Source organism: Ambystoma mexicanum, chromosome 5q (assembly GCF_040938575.1).
Source record: "Ambystoma mexicanum isolate Mex_15411 chromosome 5q, UKY_AmexF1_1, whole genome shotgun sequence".
Classification (NCBI taxonomy): domain Eukaryota; kingdom Metazoa; phylum Chordata; class Amphibia; order Caudata; family Ambystomatidae; genus Ambystoma; species Ambystoma mexicanum.
Window position 1 is genome coordinate 637,274,116 of NC_090933.1, and position 24,005 is coordinate 637,298,120.

The window sequence follows — 24,005 nt, forward strand, 5'->3', positions numbered from 1 at the left end:
TTCAAACTTTGTCCCAGTGATGGCTAAGTCTAGTGATTAATCTCCCCTATCCTGCCAGACCGTCACTGCAAATCCAAGTTCATAGAAAATTGCTTACTGGTGTTCAGTATCCTGTTCCCCCCGGAAGAACTCTAACTGAGCATGCTACTGTCAGAACCCAACCGCAGCACCTGGACAGCATCCCCCATCCATCCCTCCCTGCTGGTATCTAACATGGAGTTTTACACATACGCGCCAAGGCGGGAACGCCAATTCCAAAATGCCTCAGCACGGATAATGCTCTTTGCTTCAGACCAATCGCGTGCACTTCTGCAGACCGGTTATCCTCAGATGATGAAGTGAAAGGAGTCGGCTGACAGAGCAACTTGCTTTGCAACCATGGATCCTCCTCCATGATGTGGTGTACATCTGTTACTCCTGCCATACTGACGTCTTGGACATTCTGCATATTGGATCGCCTTTCACTACCCATACCTCATTTTGCCAACATGTGATCTGCTTTTGGATTTCCCCATTGACTCACCTTGGTAAATACTCGGACAATATGACTGCCTCATGACCTGTTTTTGGGTTATCGAAATATATTGTCCTAGAAACCCTTGCTTATTATTGTCTGCACTCCAACCCTTCTGTTTCCTTAGTAAAGTGGCAGTTAGTCTATTTTGGGAAAGTGGTCTGCCTTTCAAAACCTTCTCTGTCTCGCCTTGCCTCACCTGTTTTTCCTTGAACTGCCTGCTGTCCAGAAACTGCCAGAAACTATGATTTTCCTCATCTTACTGGGCTGTACTCCTTCTCTCCTGCCCACTGTGTGAACCCTCGACTTGGTGTAAACCTTGGATTACCTCTGTTTTTGGTCCCCTAATGATATTGTTGGGCCACCTGGTTCTGACCCTGTGACCTTTTCTTTTGTCTAGTAACCAGGCTGTTGTTCTGTTCACTCTAAATGGGCCTCATTACAAGTCCGCCAGTAACTCGCTGATGCTGTTGTCGCTGGACTCGTAACACCGTTTGCGCTGCCTTAGATCCCAGGGCCACCAGGACAAATCCCAGCGGCCCGGGATATCAGGTGGCAGAAAGTGTAAGTCCCCATTCCCATAGAATCCCCTAGGACCTCAAGGGAATGGAGACACGGAAGCAACAGCACCACTGCCAGCTGTGCCAGTGCTTCCGTGAGAATTCTGCGGGCGGGTGCCGTTACACCTGGCAGGTCAGACTTGTCGGGCACAAAGGCCCCTGACCGCAGAGTTGTAGTTTGGCGGTCCGAAAAGGGTGCGGTACGGTGCAACCGGCACCCTTATTTCCGGACCTCCACACTTGTAATGAGGCCCTTTGTTATGCAGGAGAGGGGGAGGGATTTCTACTGTCTGATGTAGTTTCTTCTTTTGCGGCCTGGTAGAGAGTCATGCTGCATTCCTCCCAACGTTTTACCTGCCCATTCAGCGCAGTTATTGTCTACCATCCCCATGCTGTACTGTTTGGTTTAAGGACTTGCTATCTACTTGACAGTTACATATTGTTTACAACAACGTAAAGTATTAAACATTAAGGGCAGTATTTAGCTCAGAATGTTTATCTTTGAGTCCAGGTAGTAAGTAATAGCTTCCCTCACCAAAACATCTAACTTACAGTTCACTCTCGACTGCTCACTACCACAGCGGGATTAAGGGTCCAAAGTCCAAACAAATCAGCCGATTGTTGCACTTTGGTCAGACAGGTTCTGGTGGCAGTTCTTAGTGCAGGTTTTCAGAGGCAATCTCGATTTCTCTCTATGCCAGTCAACTATGGTGTCCTGTGTTGATCTATTGTCACTAGCGAGGGGGTTCCAACAAATAATAGGTGTCCTGGATGCCATAATGGCCTTCCTCTCTGACTGCGTGTGACTAGCACTGGAGACAGAAGTGCACTTTTCCTTCACAGGTTGTTGCTTTTTTTTAATTTAATTTTTTTATTGTGCCATAGTCAGAACAAAATTATGACCTTTAACACATATCATTCAAACAGTAAGAAATCCATAGATACAAATACACATTTTAAAACAAAACAGATTATTTTACATAAAAGGATAGCACCAAAAGGTCCTCTATACACTTGCTTTCCAAGTGCCTAGTATAATAACATTCCAAAAACACAGAAAAGAAAACGAAAACTCTAAAAACAGATAAACCAGAATGCAATATCGGGGAAAATAAGCCATTTGAAATCCAAATAAGGTTCCCTGATTAATCACTCTGTGCCAGATTGTCCTTCCTTCCAACCAAGTTCAATTCTTTCAAAAGATTGACCACTTCGGTCGTTGAGAAGATTTCATGTCCTGAAGCAAGTCTTTCCCAGAACATCACAGAGTTCAAAAATCTTACATCATGTACAAGGCTCTGGACTCTTACAACTCTCTGATTCCATGTTCCTGCACACTTTGACAAAAAAAAATGTTGAATAGATTGCCTTTCTGAATCATCACATTCATCGCATATATCATTTAAATGTTTATCTTTATCTCTAATATAGAAAATTTTTAAAGTAGGGAGGAGATTTAATCTAAATCTCATGAATTCCATTGTCGTAAACGGATCAGGTGATTTCTTTAGATAGGTAGAAAGAAAAGATCTTGGTTTGTCTATCGGTGTAAGAGAGACTTTTTAGCTCGCCTCATATTTCTTATAGTACTGATCCAATCCATTTTTTTAATGGATTCCTTTACTTTATATGGATTCTGGATCAGTGTTTCAGTAGTACAGTCCGACTGATTCAAATTCCATTGCACTTTGTTCTTAGTTTGTTCAAGAAAGGGTTGTCTGATTTGTGCATTAATAGAGCCAGATCCTCATATAAAGGGGAACATGGAGGATCAAGAATTAACCTATAAATGGACACCCATCTCCACTCCAGCCATGCCAGTAGAGATATAAGACCCACTCATATCTAACACAGACTACAGGGACACAATTAGGAAAATTAAGAGTTCTCTTCCAAAGTTTAGCTTCAATTTTGTCCCAGTCCAAGTCAAAAGATTGGGGATTAAAGTCTAGACCAAACAAAATAATCGGGACTACCTTACCCACATAGAACTTTACAACGAGCAAGATGGAAAATGCACAGTAAAGTGTACAGATCTTCTTCATGTGGGATCCCAAATTTATAGTTTTTTGGTCTAGAAAGAGGAGTAAATGGTCTTTACTCAGAAAAGCTCTTATTTGCGAACCTAGATAGGTAAGTTCCTTTATGATAGGGCTAGACTAATTATTCATTTGCCAAGTAAAGGATCTTACAACCTTCAAGGGGTGTTTAAAAATAACTATTCTTGCTTTATAAGGATTAATTAATAAATCATTTTGCCAAGCATATTCAGCTAATGCAGTTAGTAACCGTTGGAGCCCAACCTGTGCATGATCAAAAACGACAATGTCGTCAGCATAAGTCAACCAGTTTATTTTGACATTCCTGACTTTTGGGCTAATCAATACAACCTTCTTCATCCACTGATATAAATCTGTTAGAAATAATATAAAGAGGAAAGGCACAATCAAGCAGCCTTGACAAACTCCTCTTTCAATACTAATAGGTTCTTAGAGATTCCCCAATCTAGACATTCTCACTCTCATGGAGGAGTTTTGATAAAGTTCTATTACGATTGCCAGTAAGTTTTCCTGGACTCCCCAAGTTTTCAACTTCCTCCAGAGCAGATTTCTATTAATCGTATCGAAAGCCTGGTATAAATCTACCCATGCCCTGAAAAGGGGGAGCCACCCTTTACGTGAGACTCAGCACTAATGCAACTTAGTATTAGGCTGTTAAGTGAGGTGGATAGACCCCTCCTAAAACCAGTCTGCTGTTTCAGAATAATTCCCTGTTGCTTTGCCCAATTCTCAAGCTCGCCTAATACGAGTCCCAAGAAGATTTTTCCATCAGCATCCAATAAAGAAATTGGACGATAATTCGACTAAACAATCTGCTCTTATATAGATCGGAATTACAATCGAGCATCTCCAGGACTCAAGAATTTTTTTTGTTTTGATTATATAGTGAAACAGAACTTTTAAAACCCTGGCCCAGAGGGCTGGGTTTATCTTTAAAGTTGCATTGCTAAGTCCATTTGGACCCACCGACTTTGATAAAGATAATTTTTTTATTAGGGATTGAATATCCTCAGTTGTATAAGATAATGACCATTTTGACTCTATTTGAATTTTGGGTACAGGGATGTCTGAAGGCTCGTAGACCTTCGCAAAATGAACCATCCAAACATGTTCCTGAATCATTGCGTCTTGAGAGAGATTTATCAATTTATTCATTGACCCAATGATTGACCAAAAATGTCTAGAGTTTCTATGGGAGACAGATTTAAACATTTCCTCTCCATCTCTCTGTAAATCCGTAAATTTATGGGACCTTGCCCAATTTCTATAGTTGTTCATTATTCATCTATGTTCTTCCTCATATTCTGTAACAGCCATTTTTCTTTTTTTTTTATTGAGCCATTTGATATCTTTTCAATCTTTTCTTATTATAAATTAAGAAATCAAAAGAATGCTTGTAGGCCATCTTCTGCTTAACGTTGCAACTATTAGGGGGATTCATGTCCTAGAGGAAGTTACCAAAATTACATGGTTCACAGAGGTTGGATAATTGTTGGTCAGTCTGTTTTTTAATGATATTGTCTAATTTCGTGGTAAGAGTTCATCCTCCTCTATCAAACCTCTTTATTCGGTTTCCAAACATACTAACTGACAATTCTTGGGAATAGATGGGAAGCTAGTAATTTGTTTCTAAACTACAGCTGGCTTCGAACATTGCGTGATCGCCCAAGTTACCCTGAGACACAATGAACTGTATGCAATTATCAAAAATAGATTTTGAAGCGAAGATGTAATCAATTGTTGAGCATGACATTCCTCTTTGCGATGTGGAAGCCGGCGGGATATCACCCTTAACTTTACCATTCAACATCCTTAAATCCCACTCTCGCATAAAGTTATTCCACACGTACCCATTCCTAGATTTGCAGTTACATTTACCCAAAACAGTGGAACGGGTTGTTGCTTTGACATGTCCATTACTGCCTCTTCATGAAGAAATTCCCAAAGTTCTTCTGGGTCTGTTAATATTTTCATTTTTGATCTTTGGTCATCAGAATTAAGGCTGTTTCAGCCAACCTGTGTCACAGGTCCTACTTATGCAGTTCCAGCCTTATTGGCAAAACTCTCTTTGTTATATCCATGGTTTGCTTGCAAAAGACAGCGAAGCAAAGATCTTCTGACCATGTCATGGGGTGGGTACCTTCTAACTGACAACCGTTAAGATCTGCCATACTTGTTGGTGTCACAAAAAGCATTCAATGATTGGCCTGGGATTTATTTTGGTATTGCCAGACCTGCATTAAACTCTGTGGGCTCCCTGTATTTGAAGCAGCACATCACATTTTATTTGCAGGGTTTCAGATATCTAGTTTTTCAAACAGGATACTGTGTTCTGACCCTGTACTTTTTCAGAAAGAGACAACTTGTAGATCATTCCATCTACTGTAATCCTCGCAGTCATTACGTGCTGCTTGTAGTTTTTCAAATTACGCTGAAGGGAGCGATGCGGATCTGGTGTGTCCTTACCTTGCACACCATGCCTTCCTCTTCAGTAAGGAGGTCTGTGAACGTGTGGATTTCAGTTTTCAAATGTGCTATTTCTCTGTGCGTGCATCTATGTTATTGATAGTCATAGTTAGGTTTGCAAGTTGCAGAAGAAGCAGTCACTGTTAGCACTCCTTCTGTTGTTATTTTGAGTGTGTTGCAGTGCCTCCCGAAGACATGTTGAGTACCTTCTTCTCTTCAGAAGCAGGTAAACAGTTTGAAAAGAGGCCATTTAGGGCTAAAATCGTAGATGTTGCAGTGAATGCAGTATTCTTAAGTCTCAGTCACAATTAAGAGACCATGCTGCAGGTAGATTTTCTGTGTGACTCCTTGTTGATTGGTGATGGCCGTAATGGGATGTTACTGAGAGGATACAGGGAGTAACTGTTATCCCATATCTTATGGGGGTGGAAGGATAGCTCAGGGGAGGAAGGATAACACATTTGTTTTGAAAGCAAGCAAAGCCGTCGCTAGGGGGGCTTAGGTGGCTGTAGCCCCTGGTCTTTTGGTGGTAACCCTGTATAGAAGCTCAGGGGCTACAACTGAAAGGCTAGATAGCCCCGAGTCCCGACATTAGCATAGCCCCAAATCTTTTCCAGACCTTTCAACACCCCTGGAAGCAAGATAAAAGCAGCACAACACAGGTTCGAATCCCGATGCTGCGCTTAGAAACCAATAATCTCTTGTAAAAGAACAATTATAATTATAACATGGCTGACATTTGGACTGAAAACCTGGTGAGCAGCCTAGTTTTACAATCTGGAAAAGTTGAAAATGCATCTTTAATGTGAAATCATGTCAGCCCTAGATTCCCGCTCCAGTTCCTGATGCAGTCGCCAAGATATTTGGACTTCACTGCTGCTCGCTCCAGAGTCCCCAAAGCAGAAAATGAAGGAACAGTTTATAATCCCCTATTTGGCCTCGTTCACAGATGGCTGCAAGCTGTATGAGATGAAGGGCTGCACTAGGACACAATATCCTTGCTACATGTCCCGTAGGGTGGCCAAGCAGCCGCGAAGACTCGCCAGAGGACAGTGCTATGTAAAGTGATGGTGGCAACTGGAATCATTATCCAGCTGCTGGTGGGATCTTCCGTGTGGTGCTTAATCTCTCCTGTGGACGGCCACGCTGATGCCTCGCTGCACTGCCTGCTGCTGATCAGACCGGAGCAGCTTGCAGAGCACTCTACCTATTGGCCATTATCATGTGATCTGCGGCCTAGCTGAAGCCGGAGTAGCTGCCTTTAATTTCTCACGTTCTTTTGGTGCATACTAGATATGACATCAAAGGGTTCTACACATGCTTACGAATTCTGCAGTGATAGGGGGTCAGGGGATTGCTGGGGTAGGAGCTCCCAAATCCAGCAGACAATGGACCTCATCACGAGTTGGGCTGTATCCTGGCTGTAATACAGCCCGACTGTAATAGCCCTAGCACCGACCGGTCCGGCGGTATTACCGCCGGATCTCGGTTTGGGTGTTAACAGTAAATCCCCATTCCACATTGGGTCTATTGGATTCAATGGGGCATTTTCAGCGCTAATTATGCGGGCAAAAACAGCCGGAGGTAATAGAGCCGAAAATGGGGGATTTTCACCTCCAGAGAAAGGCTGGAGGTAAAATAGCCCATTTAGCACCCAATTCGTGATAGGGCCAGCCCTTAAATGCGGCGGTAATACCGTTACCACCGTATTTAAGGGTTACAGCCCAACTCGTGATGAGGCCCAATGTGTTGACCTCTAGCCACATCTCTGCCCCCCAACTCTTCTTGGCCTGGTCTAGCCTGTTCGTAACCAGACATAGTAGACCCACAACTATTGAAAATGTACACCTTTACTTATTTAATGCCTCACCAGCGACAACAAGTGACAAGATAACACATTAGCACATTAAACTGCTATAAGTACAAGTCACACAAAGCTCTGTGGAACTTAGAAATAACCTAATATATCATTTCCACCCCCTTACCCTTAGGTGAAATCATGTCCCATTCCCTAACACCATACACACACCATGCCCCCCCCACAAAAAGAACCACAAAATGGGATGAGGGGTAAGAAACAAACAGCTTTCCTACTTTTGCCACCAGATGGTACTTTTTCTGTTTACCTTAGAAATCCCTCCTTCAAGTCACCATTCCCTGGTCCGCTCCACTCTCTCAACTTTCTGAGGGGAGAGTGGGATTCCTCCTTATGCCTCTTATGAATTTCATAGCTGTCAAGTCACTCTGCAACATGTCTCACACCTTTTAGACAGACCTGTCATTTTGGTTTACAGTAGAGGTGCGGCAGCCAGGGATTTCATGGGTAGGGCCGAGCGTGGGGGTCAGGCCTGACTCTAGGAGCCAACTACGGGCCGAGGCCATGAATTCCCTGTCTCCCCCAGAAAAAAGGAAAAAAATGTAACGCGGCCCTTGCAAGCCACTTTCAGGGCTGCGTTTATGTTTTTCAAATATGATCATTTCTTTCCATTTTGCCTGTGCGGCGCAGGCAAAATGGACTGAAATGCCAATTTTATTTTTGCACTGGGCAGCCATGGTGAGACTTGTGCCATCCGGGGGAATCGGCCCAAAAGGAGGGTCGGGCAGGGGCCCCCATTGGAGCCCGGGCCGGCCTGGGCCACGCCAGGCTCGCCCACCTTTAGTCAACAACACTTTCCATATTAGCCCCAGAACGGATGACACGTGCCTACTTGGCAGCTATGCATTCAGTTCCCCCCTTTTCATCCATGGTACATCAACTTAAACACAATGGGGTCATTAAAAGTTGGCTGGTGCGGTAATAACGTGCTGGTATTAACGTATACTGGGCCTCATGACAAGTTTGGAGGTAGCCTGCCTGTTTTACAGGAAGGCTACCTTCAAACTTGTCAAAAGAATCTGGCACCCGCGAATGGGCAATTACCGGGGTATTCCGGCCCGCCAGACCCAGTAATTGCCCTTTTGCGGGTGCCGGAATTGGGTGATCCCCATTCCCATTAAGCCCTATAGGGCCCTATAGGGCTCAATGGGAATGGGGATGCCTGTAGCACCGGCACCATTCATAGCGGTGCCTGTGCTGCAGGCATGCTGTGCTCGCGGGTGCCTTTTATTCCGCCTAGTCAGACCTGGCGGAATGAAAGGCACCTGCAAGCACAACTCGGAGTTTGCCGGTCCAGATACAATGGTACCGGCAAGCTTACCGGTACCGTTGTATCTGGACCAGCAAACTCGTAATGAGGCCCACTGAGCATTACCTCACCAGAAAACTACGAGTTTCCTGGCAAGGTGGCGGATTAACATCCAGCTAAGAGCTGGCGGTCATTCCATCACCTTACCAGCAACAATCACCAGTAATACAGGTGCCGGTAAAACTGGCAGCTGCAATACCGGTAAAATCCCCAATGGAGTCCAGTGGAGCTCCAAGAAGTGGGGATTTACACCGTCCACTACCACTCATTATCTGGTGAAAATACCACCAGACCAAGTGGCGGTATTGGTAAATCCGTTTGCCTGTATTCTGGTGGATTTACGACCAGAATACCAGCAAACTTGTAATGACCCAAGTTCCTTAAATCCCCTCAGTGAGGTAGGTCATTACAAGTTGGTCGGTGTAGTAATAATGTGCCGGTATTAAAGTATACTGGCACATTACCACACCAGCAGACTACAAGTTTGCCAGTAAGGTGGTGAATTGACCTCCAGCTTAGAGCTGGCGGTCATTCTGCCACCTTACTGGCAATAATCGCTGGTATTACGGCCACCAGTAATACTGGCAAAATCCCCAATGGAGTCCATTGGGACTCCATAAAATGGGGATTTACACCATCTACCACCACTCGTAATCCAGTGGAAATACCACCTGACTGAGTGACGGTATCAGTAAGTCTGTTTGCCGGTGTTCTGGCGGTAACTCGTAATGACCCTTGGTATTCAGTCACAATTTCCTAAAAATATGAGCATAGTATCAGTCATTAACATATTATTTTCCAACACCTCATGCGCCCAGAACAAATGGTGCCATGCATTTGTTGAACATTTCATCCCTTTCTCAACTCCAAGACTCAGGAAGGAAAAATGCCATCACGTACTTGCAGATTCGTTTCCAGTTTGATTTAAAAGGTTTGCCGTTTTTGCAATGCCATTAGCTCATTGGCTGCGCAGGCAGGAAAACGGGCAAAAGGTTCAGAATGCAGTGATAATATTTAATTAAACTTTTGAAATGGCTAGTCTGGGAATGTGCACGTGTCAGCTCGTCTTTAGAACTCAGTGGCTGTGTGTTTGTGCGCCAAAATCAACATGCTTGCTAAGAGGATTTCTTCTACTGGGGATTTACATTGAAAAAACAATACATGAAAAAAAAAAAACACAAATGGAGTTGTCTGTTTATTTAATGAATGGATGTTCCGGCATTGGTTGTTAGAGTGAAGGCAACGAGAGTTGCACTTCTGACGCCTTTGCAGTATTTGTTTTGAACTATATCAACATTTTCCCCACAAAGTGGCCTAAGCTGACCTCCACCCAACCAAGGCCTTATGCCAACAGTCGTTTGTCACAAAGTGCACTGGGGAGGGACACATCATCTCGGCTTTCCTAAACCTTAAGGCATTTTAGGGAACATGTGTGAGGGCCCCAAATAACCCATCAAGCCACACCGTCTCCCCATGTGCCAGGGTTGCCCTGAAAAGGCTAAACAGAATGCCTGTCTGCCTCGGCATGAGGAGATGACATTTCGGCAGAATTCGTCGCATTCGAATTCGCAGCATATTTTTTGCAAAATTTGGCTGCAAATATGTGTGGGTGGGTGGGTAATCCTAATAATAAAGAAGGGGGAGGTCTGGGCGGGGGGCTGTGGGGGTTCTCCCTCCGCGTATATTTGCGGCCAAATGTTAAAAAATAAATTAAAAGATTTGAACAAATCGAATTCGACAAAAAGAATTCGACCAAATCGCATTTCACCGGCTGCCACCACCATGCCAGGGTCTCCTGAGCTCTTCCACTGCACCACTTGCAGAGAACATTGCATCCCACAAACGAGAGGCAAAAGCCCACACTGCTTAGCACTCTTGCCATTCTCATACTATAAAAAGTATTTATTGGCTGTTAACTCACCCAGTAGAGTAACTTTGCTGATAATGTTGGGGGCGGGCATGACATCGAAAGGACAGGGCCCCGATCAAATGAGGGAAATAAAAGGGCGTGGCATGAAAGTTGGGGGGACTAACACCCTTTCCATCCATACAATTAGGCCCATGGACTCACAGTAAAGACTCGGAGCTTGACAAGAGGGTTCCTTTGCATGCACAGGTACAACTGAGCACTGGGAGACAGATGCCCTGGAAATACGTCACAGCACCTGTCTATAAGATGCGGTGACAATGGCCTCGAGGAGGTGAGACACTGTCCCTGGTGGAGAAAGCGGGAAACGTTTTTGCAGAGTCAGTCTTGGGTTGTTTAAAAAGAAGAGCTCAGTGGGCTCTTTATCCAAAGAGGAGAACATTTTTCAGATGAACAGTAGTTCCGAAAATCCACAATCTGTATTAAAGTGATATGATTTACTCGAGCTCCAAGCTCAAAATAGGTAAAGAGCTCATCTTGGATGAAATGCATTGAAGATATGTGCACAGACACCAAATGTCGGAACCTAATGGCGCAGTTTAAGACAGACAGGAAGCTAGACCAGTCGTTATCAGCTTGGTTTATCAGCTCTCTTTGTTCAAGAGCTGACTCCCCCATACAGGCTTAGGCACCCTTCGAATTGATGCCCCACCAAGACAGGCTTTGGCATCATTCCAAGTGCTGTCTCACCCAGACAGGCTTAAGCACCCTTCCAATTGATGCCCCACCAAGACAGGCTTTGGCACCATTCCAAGTGCTGTCTCACCCAGACAGGCTTAAGCACCCTTCCAATTGATGCCCCACCAAGACAGGCTTTGGCACCATTCCAAGTGCTGTCTCACCCAGACAGGCTTAAACACCCTTCCAAGTGCTGCCTAAACCAGGCAGGTATAAGCACCCTTACAAGTGCTGCTTCATCCAGACAGATTTAAGCACCCTTACAAGTGCTGTCTTGCCCAGACAAGTGAACCCTTATGGTCCTTTTAATTAAGGTAACACATCGTACGATGGACAGGATGCAGAATAACTCTTACACCAACAAGAAGACCGACTCAGGAAGTTGGCAACATTTCTATGTTTTATTCTCAATTATCTAACACGGGGAGTACAACGGACATCAACGGATGTCGCACAGCATAGTCTCAAAGTATTTCATAAAAAAAGAGTACTTTTATAGCAACAACCTATCATACGTGACGTCATACTACATGGCAAGCTAAGAAAACCTAAAGGTAATTGTGATAGGACCAAGGGGAGTATCTAAGTATACTTTCTATAAAGGATTGGATTGTGATTGGGTCTCTATAGTAAGGTGGACAACTTATGCCCTCCCTTAGTGCAAGTCAGCTTCAACAGTTATTAGAAACACAATACATCATTGGCTCTCAAAAAATAAGCCCCTTCATGTTATGTCCCTCTACAGTTGGTTGGCACACTTGTACCCTTCTGGAACATTTGATTCTCTAGCAGCACGTAAGCTGGTACCCTAGGTGCTGGTAGGTGGACTTGACCGTACCTCCCCGGCCAATTAGCCCAACATCTCTAATTGCTCATGCCTTCTGCCATTCAGATTGTCTTTGAACTTGGCCTTGTAGTTGCTTTTCCTCTCTGGGAATAGAAAGGAGTGTGAGCATGTTCTTATCAAGGTTCAAGTCTACATGCCCACTTCTATTTCCATCTTGGACTCACATGACAGGAGACTGTGAATCGGCCCATTTTATAGCATTTAATTGTCTTGAATAAAGAAACTTGGCACTCATGGTGTTCCCTCTTTGCAACTTAACAAGGGATGCCTCAGTGTCTCACATTTAATGTTTTTCAAGGACTGATAACCAGTTTTGGCTACTTTAGCTTTTGACACCATGCCAAGCAGTCTTCCTTTGGTCCATCTTCGAGCCCCGGCTTATTTCTTTGCTGCGACACAGACTCAGCTATCAATCCTCCTTTCTCCATGGGTTGCGCTTACTAAAATTGTGACACTGAATGTCCAGATTCTACATGCATATATATATTTCCGGCACTGCCTGCAATCTATTCACTACATATAACCAGCCTTCACGATTACTTAGTCTACTTACGTTACAGCATCTGTACATTTATAAAATGGCTTGCATATTCTGCAGTGCTTCTCACACGTGCAATCTTCATTCCGCACATGAACGTTTTCTCGATTCTTTACTTCGCCATCAGATTCTACACAGTTTATGCATTCTCTTCTTCGGTCATCCTTCTCAGTGCTTCACGCTCATTTCTGTGGATGTCACCAGCCTCTCCTTTTCAAATCTTGCCACTTCTTCAGGGACCTCCCTCAGGAGACCGCCATCTCTTCGGGGATACATCACATATGGTTTTCTCAGTGGATACCTTGTGTCCAAGGCTTTTCGTGTAATAGGCACCATTACTGGTGTTGCACATGTCACAGTTTCCAACATATAGGCAGAATAGGGGCGGGACTTCCTGTGGAAGCATTCATTTGCTCCTCTACACAGGATTAATCACTATTCAAAGTGCTGCCTCAATCAGCTAGTCTTAAGCACCATTCCAAATGCTGCCTCACCCAGACAGGCTTAAGCACCTTTCCAAGTGCTACCTCACCCAGACAAATTTAAGCAGCATTCCAAGTGCTGTCTCGCAAAGACAGCTTAAGCACTCTTCCAAGTGCGGCCAAAACGAAACAGGTATAAGCACCCTACCATGGGCTTCTTTCTCCAGAAAGATTTAAGCACCCTTTCAAATGCTGCCTCACCCAGATAGGCGTAATCACTGTTCCAAGTGCTGCCTGACCCAAACAAGCTTAAGCACCCTTCCAAATGCTGCCTCAACTAGACAGGCTTAAGCACCCTTCAAAACTGTGTGGTCTAGACAGGCTTAATCACTGTTCCAAGTGCTGCCTGACCCAGACAAGCTTAAGTACCCTTCCAAATGTTGGCTCACCCAGATAGGTTTAAGCACCCTTCTAAATGCTCTCTTGCTCAGACAGGCTTAAGCACCCTTCCAAGTGATGCCTCGCCCAGACAGGCTTAATCACTCTTCCAAATGCTGCCTCACCCAGACAGGCTGAAGCACCATTTCAAGTTCTGTCTTGCCCAGACAGGCTTAAGCATACTTCCAAGTGCTGCCTAAACCAGGCAGGTATAAGCACCCTTCCAAGTGCTGTCACACCCAGAGAGGATTAATCGCTATTTCAAGTGCTGTCTTGCCCAGACAAGCTTGATCACTATTCCAGGTGATGCCTCACCCAGACAAGCTTAAGCACCCTTCCAAATGCCATCTCACACAGACAGGCTTAAGCACCCTTCTAAGTGCCTTCTCGCCCAGACAGGCTTAAGCATCGTTCCAAGTGTGGCCTAAACCAGACAGGTCTAAGCACCCTTGCAAGTGCTGCTTCATCCAGAGAGATTTAAGCACCCTTCCAAGTGCTGTCTCACCTAAGATGGGCATAATCACCCTTCCAAGTGCTGCCTCAGTCATACTGGCTTAAGCACCCTTCCAAGTGCTGTCTCGCCCAGACATGCTTAAGCACCCTTCAAAGTGCTTTCTCGCCCAGACAATCTTAAGCATTGTTCCAAGTGTGGCCTAAACCAGACAGGTCTAAGCACCCTTGCAAGTGCTGCTTCATCCAGAGAGATTTAAGCACCCTTCCAAGTGCTGTCTCACCTAAGACGGGCATAATCACCCTTCCAAGTGCTGCCTCATTCATACTGGCTTAAGCACCCTTCCAAGTGCTGTCTCACCCAGACATGTTTAAGCACCTTTGCAAGTGCTTTCTCACCCAGACAGGCTTAAGCATCGTTCCAAGTGTGGCCTAAACCAGACAGGTCTAAGCACCATTGAAAGTGCTGCTTCAGCCAGAGAGATTTAAGCACCCTTCCAAGTCCTGTCTCACCTAAGACGGACATAATCACCCTTCTAAGTGCTGCCTCATTCATACTGACCTAAGCATCCTTCCAAGTGCTGTCTTGCCCAGACATGTTTAAGCACCTTTGCAAGTGCTTTCTCACCCAGACAGGCTTAAGCATCGTTCCAAGTGTGGCCTAAACCAGACAGGCCTAAGCAGCATTGCAAGTGCTGCTTCATCCAGAGAGATTTAAGCACCCTTCCAAGTCCTGTCTCACCTAAGACGGGCATAATCACCCTTCTAAGTGCTGCCTCATTCATACTGACTTAAGCACCCTTCCAAGTGCTGTCTCGCCCAGACATGTTTAAGCACCTTTGCAAGTGCTTTCTCACCCAGACAGGCTTAAGCATCGTTCCAAGTGTGGCCTAAACCAGACAGGTCTAAGCACCATTGCAAGTGCTGCTTCATCCAGAGAGATTTAAGCACCCTTCCAAGTCCTGTCTCACCTAAAACGGGCATAATCACCCTTCTAAGTGCTGCCTCATTCATACTGACTTAAGCACCCTTCCAAGTGCTGTCTCGCCCAGACAGGCTTAATAACCCTTCCAACTGTTGTCTCACCCTGAGAGGCTTAAGCACCCTTGCAAGTGATGCTTTACCCAGACAGCCTTAAGCACCCTGACAAGTGCTGTCTTGCCCAGGCATGCATAATCACCCTTCCATGTGTTTCTTCACCCAGAAAGTCCTAAGCACCCTTTCAAGTGCTGTCTCAACCAGACAGGCTTAAACACCCTTCCAAGTGCTGCTTTGTCCAGAGAGATTTAAGTACCCTTTCGAGTGCTGCCTTACCCAGCCAGAATTGAGCACCCTTCCAAATGCCACATCACCCAAGTGCTGTCTGAACCAGGCAGGTGCAATAATCATTTTGAGTGCTGCCTTACCCAGACAGGCTTAAACTCCCATGCAAGTGCTGACTCACCCAGACAGGCTTAAGCACCCATGCAAGTGCTTCCTCATCCAGACAGGCCTACTCACATATCCAAGTGCTTACTCTCTGAGACAGGCATCTGTGCTTGGGTGAATTATGCCATCAATGTGTGGAGGGATATCTATAAATAGAGCTGTGGTTGCTCCTCAATATTTTTAGTCTGTGAACCATTCAGTAAAACATGTGAACAATTGTTTGGAGTCTAGTGCGCTTTGATGTGGGAGTTATTTTTCCACCTTCGAGCCCCAGGTCAAAATCTGATTCTGGTGGAGGCACTGTAAACTCGGAGAAGTAGAACAAGCTCTTGCGCCTAGCCTAGGGAGACTCAGTAAGTGGGGTAATGAACACAGTTCAGTTTGCATCTGCATATAACCTTCCTGTTGACACTAAATAGGTATGCACCTAAAGGACACATAAAACACAACCCTTCAAGGAATGACCATTTTGATATTTTTCAACTCGTTGGGAGGAAATGGGGGTGGGGGAGAATGGTGCATTTACAGCAAGATTTCTGGTAAATATGCTTGTTTGGTTGTTTGGTTGTTTGCAATTAATCAAAATGCTGTATCAGTTGGGCCTGCAAGGTACTTGAAGGCATTATTGTAAAAAAAAAAAAACTCCTATGAAAATAAGTTAAAAAAAAAAGACACACAAAAATGCACTGGGAATGTTCACGTGTCTGGCTTTATTAAATATGGCATGCAGTCACATGCTCAGCCCGTAAAAAATATTCCCTGGGAAAGCATTGCATATCCTGGCATTGCCATCATTTGCATGGAGTAGCAGGGGGTGGAGACAGGGAGGGAGCACGGAGGCCAGGCACCCCCCAGACTCCTGTCTGGTGCCCGATGCACCCACCATGCCTCCCACATGGCTGGTGCACAGTCAGGGCCCTGACTGAGAACCAGCCCCGATAATTAAATGAAACAAACCTGTGAGTGGCACGCTGACATAGCACAGCGCAGCGCACCACACACAGGGCTGCTTGGCAACTGCATTGCCGTCGCTCCGCACGCAGTGCTGGTACACCCCAGAATGACTTGAATAACAGGGGTCCCTGCTATCCAAGACCTTCCGGGGGTCACGCTCGCACTGAGCGACTGGATTCGTCCCATTTTGGTGGCATGGTGGCAGGGACATCATTTCACCAAAATGCCCGGGGTAGCGGAAGTGACATCACATGACCCTTGATCTCAGATGAAATCACAGGAAGTGATGTTATTTGACACCACCCCGAAGTGACATCACGGAAAGTGATGGAACACAACCTTTCACCCCTTGACAAAAGAGGAAGTGGCATCACATATCATTGTGCCTAAGTACACTATAATGTGATATACATTTCATACAAGAATGGATCACCATAAATATGATTAATATCAGTGTGTATAGGCCCATATTGCCATGCAAGCAGATGTCCAAGACCAAGTGATAATGATGTGTTAATATATAGAACTTACTTAAGTGCTTTATATAGAACAAATATACAAACTAAATCACCCGACCTGTGTTTGGTACTACTTAATCGACCACAGAAGGATGAAAGGCTGAGTTGGCGTTGTTGGTTTATGAAACTGCAACCTGCAGATCACAAACACATCGCAGCAGCAAGGGCTCCACCCACCGAGCAATTACATGTCTGAATGTTGTCAAAGTCCGAAAGCAAATTACACTCTCTAGTGGATACCATTAAACTGGTAACTGAGATTTAACAGCAGGCCAGTTCATCTGCAGGTCTGGTGCAAAGTTGGCCACATGTCAGGCCTGCATGGATCGACTTTTCAGGCTAGCAAAATACATACCATTGGGAGGGTTCATAACTGTGTATTAAAAGAATTTAGAGTAGTGCAGGACAAGCAGCGGACTCACACTGCACCACTCTGGGCACTCATTACCTCATACATGCAAACAAACATCCTGAACAGCATGCCAGGGAGATAGGCCACTTTATGTGCTATGGTCAAACATTTCTACACTGTACACAAACTTTTAGGCAAACGAATTTTGTCAAGTGACGAGGACAATGAGATGGAATGTCTTGTGATGATGGTAACAGAGACAACAGCAGAATAAAACATGCTATAACTGCAAATACATAGGCCGAAATGGATGCTTATTCTACTCTGAATGCTTTTTGGAAGTTTGTGTCTGCATTGTGAAATTGAGGTGTTTAAGAACAGACTAAGGGCCTCATTACACGGACGGCGGTAAGGGTTAACGGTCACCGTTAATGGTACTGGTGACCGTTAACCCTTACCGCCTGACTACGAGGTCCCTTTGCAGGTTGGAGACTTTAACGCCTGCTTTTTGCAGGCGTTAAAAACCAACCCGCAAAGGGACCAGGGAGCTAATTACGGTACTGCAGTTTGCGGTGCCGTAATTAGCACCTTCCCCATTCCCATTATGCCCTATGGGGCAAAAATGGGAATGGGGAAGGGCAATGGGGGAAGGGGGAATTACCGCCCCACCAACCTTGGAATAGGGTGGTAATTCCCCTTTCCTCCAAGGCGATGCCGGTATTTTACCGGCATGGACCAAGGTGCTAATAGCACCTTGGTCCACCGCCTAACGTGTAATGAGGCCCTAAACCTTTAATGAGTCTAACAATTATTGTATAGAATTCCAGAAAAACAAATTATTTGTTTTTTTTATTTTTTTATTTTTTATTTTATTAGGCATTAGGTTTTACAAATGAAAACCTTAAGCTTGTACAAAAATTAGAAGAGACAAAGACAAACACACAAAAGAGAAAGAAGTAGAAAAGCATCCATGGAACTAAGTGAAAGCAAAGGTAAGCGTAACAGTTCTTCTATTTCAGCACCAAATCATTCTTATATGTCTAAGTGGGCTCATCAGCCTGGTCTGTAATTGAGAAGATTTCTTTCAAAAGGCCAAGTACTACTAGCACCAATGTAGTATTACTGCATCCTAAAAACACGATCCACAAGTGGTCCGATGATCTTGTTGCGAGTTTCCCAACATATCTGCCCATCCATCTATTTCTCTTAATATTGAGGACTGGACAATGCATGATCAAATGGTGCACAGTCTCCTTTTGCTCATCGCACCAACTGCAGCTGAGATCCCTTAAACTCTTGATTTTCCTAACTTCTAGGATTTCTTTTGTCGGCATTAAGTTCATTCAGAGTCTCATGAATTCCATTCTCCTTTGTCTCCATGGGAATTTTTTCAAGTATTGTCGAGTTTTCCCTCCGTTACTAGGTGGTGCTGTATTTTTACGGCCATACAATCTGAGGGTGCTGACATTTTCCCTTGTGTATATCCAATCCAAGTCTAAAAGTTTGCGTTCGACTCTGGTAGGATTTGTTTTTAATACATCTTCTGAGACATTCACTTCCGCTAGAATGGCTAAACAGTTCTTTTTTTCAGATGGCCAGGGTTGTGTTCAGAGTCTTCACATAAGATTTGATATAGTAATTTAAAGCCTCCTTTCCAGTTATTTAGAAGACATTTCCGAAAGAAGGCAAGAGTTTTCCATTGGACTATAGCAAGAAGGGAAGACAATCACAACTCTTCTCGTATAAGGTCGATAGGGGTGCATGCAGGGAGAGCCAGTAACTTTCACCAGTATACCCCATCTAGTTTAGGCCAAAGATCCTTGGATATCAGGAGAGTAGATTCTGAGACATAGGTTATAATAGGAATTACCTTGATGTTATAGAAGTGTATTATTGGTTGCAAAGTAAACTTGCAATATTTTCTAAAAATAATTCTCCCCTGAGAAGTTAAGTTTCTCATCTTCGATGTAAGGCTAAGTTCCTGAGTTGCTTCTATTTTACTATTGCTGATCGTAACCCCAAGGTAGACCACACTTGTGACATAGGGTATAATTGCTCCCTTGAAGTACCATTTCTCCTTGCCCAATGTTTTTTTTGCTATTTTCCCGCAAAGGTGAGAATTCTTGACTTGGAGACATTCACCTTTAGGTCATTTCCATGTAAGTATTTTGAAACAGCATCCAGCTGTCGTTGCAGACCCACTTTGGTTTGATTAAGCAGAATGAGATCATCTGCGTAAAGCAGATGACCCACAGCTGAACCGCCCAATCTCGGAAGAAATGATCTAATATTTTCAAAGGCTGATGGGATATCCGAAATGAACTGGTTAAAGACAATCAGTGCCAATCTGCACCCTTGTTTTAGGCCTTTTGTAGTGGGTATTGGGTCGGAGTAATTTCCTCCTCTGTCCAACTTGACCCGCATGCTGGTGTTCGTATGCAATGCCCTTAGAGCTTCTTGTAGGGCCGACGGACAGTTCCTTTTCTGCAACTATTCCCAAAGTGTAGGTCTCTCAATTACATCGAAGGCCTGAGAGAGGTCTATTGATGCAAGATGTACCTCTTCTTTGAACTTGATTTCACAATGGTCTTAATGTAGTTGATCAGAAATAGGTTTAGAGCAGTCCCCAATCCCTTCTCAAATCCTGATTGCCATTCATCAATATGACCTGTTGAATATCTCCAGTTGTTAAGGGCCCTTAGAATAAGAGCTCCAAAGATTTTGCCCATCTCATCAAGAAGGGCGATAGGTCTGTAATTAGATGGATCAGACCTATCGCCCTTTTTGAAAATTTGCACCACTATCGACGAGCACCAAGAAGGGGGTATTTCTTTCATTCTTTTGATCTCTTTGAATTGTTCATGCATTACTTCTGACCAACCTTCAGCGCCTTCCTTCAGCTGGCAATTTGTCAGGCCGTCTGGCCCCAGGGCTCTTGAGTTGCTTGCTGTTAAAATCAAGGCCTTGATATCCGTTTTTCTGTTGGGAATGACTAGGCGGAGTTAGTAAGGCAGTCCTCAGCCCTGATTGCCTCTTTGGACTTAAAGAGAGCTTCAAAGTGAGTCTGCCAGGTTGCTGCTGATACTCCATTCAGCAGCATTCTCCTCTGCTTCCTTTTGGTGCATCAACCATCTATGATTTTTCATCCAGTTCCTATGATGAATATTCAGGTTTTTTATGACTGAGGAATCACCTCCCTCCTTTCTCAAGTCGCTCTTTAGAGCCTTTTTCCTCCTCATAATTTCCACATTGAATGCATGAGCCTTCTTAAAACCCACCTTTGGGCGATGCCCATCAACCTCTTTGAAGGACTCCAGCATGCAATTCTCTATTATATAGGCTAGTTTTCCTTGTTCAAACGGAGTCTATTGTGACCCGGTGCACATATAAGTCCACCGATGTTATGATATGTGCAGTATAGGACCAATTTCCCAATGCGGTTTTGAGGGTCTCATGGTAACTCTTATCTGTTGGCCGAATTGAGAAATCTAATAGACTGCTCAAAGTCTGATGCAAATAGATTGTCCAGAATTTGATGTTCCTTCCCTCTACTCTACGTTGCTTTGGCTAAAGTATCTTCCTGCATGTTGGCATTGGCCATGAAGATGTTTCTTTCCGCCATCACCTCTCTCCATAGGAACCCTCTGTCCTCTTGTTTTAAGGAGTTAATGAGACAAATTTCCAATAATTTAGCATCTTTATCAAAACAATGCATGTTAAATTCTTCACAGAGTACAATTTCTAGGTCAGATTTTATATCCCTGGCCTTGTCCATGGTCTCCAGAATCATTGAGACAAAGTTTTCACCTGAAGACCGTAACTGACTTCAGTAGAGATTAAAGAGAAGCACATTTCTAATCTGGTTAGGAAATCTTGGGTCAGTTGGAATCAATAACGCTTGGATCCAAGGTGACGGACAGAATCCTTCAATTACTAGAGATTTTATATTCTTTTTCAAAGCGATCAATAGGCCTGCCATTGGGCGACCTTTGTTTCCTTTTACTGCAGGGTTAATAAACATCTCAAATCCTTCCAGCAGGGGTACTTCAAACAACCATGTCTCTTATAGACATATGATTTCAAAAAGTTCAAATATTGGGTTTCCCTGGTTGAAAAGATGGGAAAAACCATGTGTGTTCCATGATGCAAGAGACACGGCTTTCCTTTGAGTATGCGATTCATCAGACACCGTCTCTTCTTTGTGCTATGAGCTAGAATTACCAACTAGCGCACTCGCCCAACCACGACCAGTTTTGAGTTCTCACATCTCTTTGTTGAGGCCGCCCCTTTGTCGTGAGTTTAGAAGTGCTGTTAGCTACAGTTCATGTTAAATGACCAAGATTAATAGGACAGGCTCTTTCATTGCTCAAATTCCCTCTATGGTCTTTATCTGTGTTGTGCTTGTTATATATGTTGCCATCTGGAGTAATGGAAGACTGGTATGTATAGTCCAGTGAACTATCACCTTGTTGTTCCTTGTTGTCATAATCTAATAGCTCAACGCCCATTGACCAGAACTTCCTGGCTGCTTTCATGATCTTAAACATGATATCTTCAGAGGCAACATAGATTATCGCTTTGTCTAGTCTGTGTTTCTTCAGGAAATTCAATCAGTTGAAGATCGCTAGAAGCAATCTTTCTATGTGTGGGGATGCAATGCAACAAGCGTAGGATGTTAGCTCTATTTAACACAGTTTCCTCCTTTCTTCTATGAAAGTTCTCAATTTGGAGACGATGGGCCTCATTACGACCCTGGCGGATGGACCATGGTGCTAGTAGCACCATGGTCCATGCCGGTAACTCTCCGACTCCGCCATGGCGGAATGGGGAATTACCACCCCATTCCGAGGTTGGCGGAGTGGTAATTCCCCCTTCCGCCATGGCCCTTCCCCATTCCCATTTTTGCCCCATAGGGCATAATGGGAATGGGGAAGGCGCTAAGTACGGTGCCGCAAATTGCGGCACCGTACTTAGCACCAAGGTCCCTTTGCGGCATGGATTTTAACGCCTGCAAAAAGCAGGCGTTAAAATCACCATCCCGCAAACGGACCTTGTAATCAGGCGTTAAGGGTCGGAGCCGTTTACGGCGCCGTAAAACCCTTAACGCCTGGCTCGTAATGAGGCCCGATATGTGCTGAAATCTTCAGCTTTTTGGTTTTAAGGAGCATTTCTGGTTGAGGTCTCAGTTTTATGCTGATGCTTCTCCATCACTTTGCTGTTTCTGTTAGTGTTGAAGATAATTGCTCTTTTCTTCTCCAATGTTGTAAATACTGTCTCTGTTTTTCACACATGCCTTCAGTTTTATTGGTATGAATTTTGAAGGTGGTTCATCTTCTGAATCAGACACACGTGGAATGTGCTTCCTTTTAGGAACTTGTCATCTAGGGCAGCTCGGGTAATCGTTTAACATTCGCAGACATAGGCTCTTCGTCTGAATCTGTTTCTTGTGTCCTCTTTCTCCTTATGATGGAGAGAACTTTTGGGGGTTTATTATTACCTCCCACTTTCTGTTTTCTTAACTGTGTTAAAGGACACAGTTCTCACGGGACTAGGATCACCAAGCTCTGCCATCTCAGAAGACCTCATTTTCACATGATCCTCGTGAATCCTCATTTGTACCTTGCTCTGTTCTACTCTTACATTCTTCTTGTGGTCCAGAATATGAGCCCATCTTTCTGTTACTTTCAAGGCCGGAGAGGCTTCGTAGGTTTACTCTTCCTCTTAGGCCGTGGTCACTTCTATTCGAACCACTTTCTCTGAATTTAGGTGTTCAGAGGTTCCATCATCTATATTAGACTCATCCCCCTCAGAGGTGGTATAAGTGGATAAATCCAGAAGACATTTCATTGAGTCATGATCAATAGGAACGGAAGAGTATCCTTCTGATTTGGCAAGTCTTTCACTTGCTTTTTCCAATGCAGTGTTTTAGTTGCTGCAGTAAGATGGCATTTATTCCCATTTTCAACTGACCCAGTCGAAGTTGATCTTAAACCTGTATCTGCAGCCTTCTCAAAGTGCAGTTGGTTATCGCTTGTCTTAATTCGATTAAGTGAGAGAAAAACGTTGGTTTGTAATTTCGCTTCTGTTTTCTGTTTCATCAAGGCTGATTTTAAAAGCTCCCTTTTTGCACTTGGAGAAGAGGTTTTTTGATCAGCTTCGTTAAGTTTGGTGAAAATATCATATTTTCTTTTTTTCAAACCACTGTCTAGTGCTTCCAATGTCCTTAGTGCTCTGGTTCTCTCCTTATTTTGTGTGCAATCACTGTTTCCTTTATTGACAGCGGATCCAACACCTTTGTGTGTAGTCACTGATGGAGTTTTTGGAGCTTCTGGAGCTTCTGGAGCTCCCGAAGACAACTGCCTTTGTTCCTCATTTTTATTTGAGCCAATTGGAACTATATCCTCCTCTGTCACTTCAGCAGGTGGCTTCACCATGGCTTCTGTGGTTAAATCTCGTTCCACACGGCTTTCCCTTGATTTGTTGGGTGAACAAGGCTTAACCGAAGTACCACATGCATGTCTCCGGTTTCCATAGATGTATATTTATTGCACGAACATGCCTGTTCAATCCTCCTCCTGTGTTTGTCTGGTGTGGCTGATTCAATTATATTCTGTAAAATAGTTGTGATTTGTTCAGAATTTTTATACACATTCACTTGAATAGCCATT

General features: G+C 44.2%; 1 pseudogene; it reads left to right on the forward strand.

The window, feature by feature from the left end:
• The window catches only part of LOC138498296 (RNA demethylase ALKBH5-like), a 68,238-nt pseudogene extending 45,236 nt beyond the window's left edge, over positions 1 to 23,002 (forward strand).
• Positions 23,003 to 24,005: the final 1,003 nt, after the last annotated feature.